The sequence below is a fragment of the Cynoglossus semilaevis genome, chromosome 14 (assembly GCF_000523025.1).
Source record: "Cynoglossus semilaevis isolate Cse_v1.0 chromosome 14, Cse_v1.0, whole genome shotgun sequence".
NCBI lineage: Eukaryota > Metazoa > Chordata > Actinopteri > Pleuronectiformes > Cynoglossidae > Cynoglossus > Cynoglossus semilaevis.
This window is the reverse complement of record NC_024320.1, coordinates 14,184,070-14,189,441: the sequence shown is the minus strand read 5'-3', so window position 1 is coordinate 14,189,441 and position 5,372 is coordinate 14,184,070.

Sequence of the window (5,372 nt, the reverse complement as noted above, 5' to 3'; positions counted from 1 at the left end):
GAAAAATTACACCATCTGTCTGTCAACACGGCTTCCTTCAGGTAATTTATTTTTCTTTGCATATAAAGTGTGGTGCTCCAAGTAAAATAAAATCACTGGCTGCTTCTTAACCCGCCTAAGCCTGGTTTATGTTTCATTCTGGCGGGATGGTTTTTATATGTAAGAATTATTGAGTTGAAAGGTTTACAAGACTGTAATTATATTTGCCACGGAGAGTGCAGAGTGGAGCCTAACTTTTTCAAACAATGTGACAGAAACAACGGGGAAAATAAAGAAGAAATGACCAACATTCAGGTGCGTTGAAATTTAAACTTAAATTCATTTCATGACCGTGGATGATGGAGGACATGTTTAACCATGTAAAACCATTTGTATCATCTGTGCTGCACAAGATTCAGAGAATAAAAAAATAAGAAAATGTTCAAGGTTTTATAATTGTTATTGGTAAATTTTGTTTTTATTTCTAAAATAAACCAAACATATCTCACAAACAAAACTATGTGACTTTTTTATTTCTGTAATGAAATGTTACAAAAATTTTGAATATTTTGTTTTTGTGTCAGGCATTACAGGGTACAATTTAACTGTCAATTTAAAAACAGCAAACTTCCAACTTTTTTAAAGTCTAAAACCAACTAAACCAATTGTGACCTGCAATGTTTAAGGATCAGGACATGAATAAAATAAAAAAAAGGAAGAAAAAAAATGTAAATGTTTTAATTCTAACACTTTCAAACTTGACTCTTAGCTTGGGACCATTATAAATCTACAGACTGTGCATCAGAAACTCAAGTTTACTGGACCTTATACCTCAACCTTTACCCTTACCGCTTAATATTATCATGCATAATATTATCATCATTATCATCATCGTCAAAAATTGTCCCTTATTCAATTCACAAAGCGTAGAATTTGTCGAAACTTGTAATGATCAATGTGTGCATTTCACTCTTTATCAGCTCTATTTAGAAGCCCTGAATGCTGACTGATTGTCAACAATCAGGGCCTATTCTTGTCCACAGTACAGAGATGAGTAGACACATACACACACAGACATATATATTTACACTCAAATGTTTTTAATTTCCCAGCTTTGACGTCAAAATAGCAGCAGGTCCGTTTTTTCAGCACATCTTTAAGATGGTCGTCACCCCAAGCCATGGGTTAAATGAAATTAACAAGTAGCAATGGTAATCAAGAACAGATTCCTGCAGTGATTCTTGTACAGTACCGGCTCTGGGGTTGCCAAAAATGTGTGATGTCAAAATAGGGTCACAAGCCAAAAAGTGCTCCTGCACTCCACACAATTTTCACCTTTTTTTTCTTTCTTTTTTTTTTCTATTAATACCTGATGCTTTTTAATTAAATATTTCATCCTGAATTACTCTCCTTCGGCTCATCAAGGCATGGGAAGGCCTTGATTTGTGTTCAGTGTTGTGTAATGACACCAGCAGAAGATGAAGCCGCATAACAGCCGTCCCCTGCGGTCGTATGTCATCAGAATGGCGCTATTAACCAAACGTAGGCAGGTATCCATCACCTGGATGCGCTGCCTCGTCCTTGTGACACTGGTGAGTCCCTGTAATGTATGACATGGTGCTGAAGACAGAGGCAAGCTCTTCAGGTGGGGGAAAAATATTAAATGTGGTCCATATGGTAGTGGAGGTTGGACAAGTGCACACACCTCACCACAGCACACCACTGAACGCCCGTCTGGTCTTAACTGTGAGTTGAAACAGTGCATGTGTGAATTAATCATAGGAGGGTGAAAAGTGAAAGCAGTCTTCCTCATCAGATCCTATGTGAGTCACAAGGACTCTGACAGCTGGTGACATCATCATGCAGCCACTGCTGCATGTACGGTGTGTTCTCCAGGAAGTGGGCAGGTACCACTCACTGATTCCTGGTATTTCATCTCCTCAGTGACATCAGATCGTATGGGTGTGGCACCAGACTGATGTATAGTGGATGAAGCTGCAGCTGTGATTTTAAAAAGGTGACATTTATCCTCAAGGGTCAATCTTTCACAAACATTATCTACTCACACTACTGTATCTTTACCTGTATCTTTACCTAGATCTGCCCGTAAATAAAATGTACCCTGTAAAACTGAAATAAAAATCTGTTTTCATTTTAGCGTCAACGTTCAGTCCTTAATATCTGTCAGCACGTCAGACAAACCAACATGATTCATTTGACCTGAAGTACACTTTTGAAATACATTACTTCATGTGTAATCTAATGACTGTCAAACAATGACTACTACTACTACTACTACTACTACTACTACTTTAACCTGATTAATGAATGATTAATCACTGGAAAAAATGCTACAACATGATAAATCTGTTTAAATTAAATAACAGCAGGTAGAGGTTAAAGTATTGGTACTAATAGTTAGTATTAATCAGCTTTTCAGTTGACAATTTATATTTTCAGCTCATGACCTCAGAGAGCAGGTCTATCTGATTGGTCTGACACTAAGCTGATGTCTTCAGAAAAGCATGCTGGATGATGAGATGACACTTGAAGCTCTACGTTCTATCTCTCGTCTTTATTGGCTGTGTCAGTGGACAGACATTGATGGATATAGAGTGCGACTCATTCAGCCTGTGCATTAAAATCTGATGAAACTTCACAGATCAATTAACTTGATTAATTCTTTAACTTTGACAACCTTGATACATTAATTGATAAATAAGATTTAAATGCCAAAAACCATTACGTTTCAAAGAATATCATTATTTGTCTGTCAAGATGTCAAATATTAAATTCATTATGAGCGTGAAAAAGAACATTTTAATTCACCCCACCATGTATTATTATTTATTTATTTATTTTTTAGGTGGTAGTTAAAGAGCAGTGATGTGGTTTTTCAGTAGTTTCAGTCTCAGCCAATTACTGCTGGTGTTTAGTGCACACAATGCAAAAGATTTTTTTCCCCCTCCATTTCGATCTCAGTCTCTTATAAAGTAGCTCCATCTGTAAATGCATAACTGAATCCAGTGACCACAGATGATGTCTGACAGACTCCTTTTCTGGCAGTCTTGGCTGTCAGCCATAGTAAAACCTGAAGGTGCCAAGTATTGTTGTCAAGATTAAAACGGTTTTCTTTTAAATGTTGGCCACATTGCAATGCTACACTGTATTATCTTCTGAAAGCCCGAATCCAAAGCATTAAAAAAAAAAACAAACTAGACTGAAAACTAGAGTCAACAACGTTTCGCAGTTACATCACCAGAGGCCCTACGTATACACTGGTTAGAAAACTCCTGTTTTCTCATTCCGACAAGGCAGACAGCTCTGTTTACATCTGCTGGTGCTACCCCATATTTTTGGAAACTTTTTGGTAAGACTAAATTGAAGAGGACAAAATAAAAATTCAACAGTAGACTTTCAGTGTGGGCTAACTCCAAGCCACGTCGTAGCAAATGATTAATCATATTTTATCACAATTAATTATGATTATTTACAGTATTAATTTCTCAATTTTCTATCAGTTTGGAAAAAAAAATGTAAATTACGCACTGTGATTTTTTTCATTGCAGGAATGTGGTAATGCTACAGTACCTACTACAGCATACCAGTGTACATTACTTTTAAACCTCCCCTAAATTACTTTGAAGTAACTTTTTAAACAAAGGACACGCGGCTGTACATTTAAACAGACCCTCCACTATCTGTTAGCAGATGTCCAGGGTTAAAGACCTGGAAAATCTGCTCAGCTCATCAGCTCCTTCACCTCCAACAGTAATGTTGAGTTGTTTACTTTTTCGCCAAAAAGTAAAAGTGTGTTAAAGCTGTTGTCAGCGGCAGTCAGGTCAAGTGAACAGGTTTGCAGTGGTAGCAGTGGAGACAGACAGTACAGTTAACCCCAGGGGGAAAAAAACAAAATGTGTCATTCAAGCACTGTTCTAGTCGGTTGCACTTTGTCACGCAGCAGTAAAGTGAGATTTGAACACATTTAGGTGGGGGTTATATGGTCGGCAGTAAGTCTGATATCATAAAAAGCTGCAGAGACCAAAGCTTTTGTCTCGTGGTTAGACTTATGTGGCTGCTTCCTTCAGGCAGAACGTATCCGTGTTAACTTGATTCATATCGAACCCTGCTGGGAAAAAAGCAGAAGATGTTCAGCCATTGTGGGCCTGTGTTGTCCCTGGGCTCTTTTTTCCTTATCACTTTTTTTGAAAATTGCCCATTTTCTTACATTTCCCAGATTATTTTCTCTCCTTATTGAGTAATTTTACTTTAAGTCAGAAATAAGAAGTTTAGGGATGAACAAATACAGTACAGACTTCTAAATTTGTTTCTTGTTAAATAAAAAAAAAAAATGTGAACAGGTTGAACATTAAGGATATTGTAAAAACCCATCACAGGAGGCTGTTAATAAAGAAAAAAAAAATAGTTATAGTTAATAGTTAATTATGAGTTTGTTAGGAAATTAGAGAGGATGCTAAGTCAGTGTTTAAAAAACAGTCTGAATACAATAAGACCAGATGATATAACTGGAAGCTTGCATCAAAATAAGAGAAATGAAGAAAAAGAGAAAAAGAAAAATGCACAAGGGATACATACAGTACACACAACGGTGCAGCACACAGGAGGACAGGAAGTGGGAGAAACACAAAAAGGTGGGGAAGAACAAATCCTTAATTCTACCGTTAATCCTTTATTTATTCATTCATTGGTTTGTTCTCTAACGATTCCAACCGTCATCGTGGTGAGGGAAAATGTGCTTGCCAATCAGAGGGTCACACATAGAGCAAACAATCATTTACACTTACACACACCTACAGTATAATCACTTGATGTAATCCTATTTGAACAGAATGCCAATTGAAAAGCCAAGCATACACTGAAAAAAAAAAAAAAAAAAAAAAAACAAAAAAACAAAAGCATACAAACTTGGCAATCAGAGTTGGGGCTTGAACTGCTGACCTTTTGGCTGTAAGGCAAGAGGGATGACTCATTAGCCTCTCTACTTTTTTAATAACGCAGATTTAAAGGCAGCTGTGTCTGAGAGTAAATACTTCAGATTCCAATTATTCTTGGAATGTGTTCATTATCTGTTAGAGCAGAGTCTAAGACGGAATGTTTAAAGTAGAACCTAAGGCAAACAAAGGTAAAAAGTGTGAAAGTTAGAAATTAAATAAACTCAGGTACAATTGACTCTTGTAATGCAATGTCAGAAACCTGCTTTGTTTTAAAGACAGCTGGTGGGAAGAACAAAACAAAGTTTAATGAAAAGATCCCTGAGTTTTTTGTGGTTAACGACAGCATGAATTAAATTAAATTGTAACAAACAAGAAGTCCCTTGAAAATATCTGTGCTGAAGGTCAATCTATGCTCTGTACCTGACAAATGATCCTGGG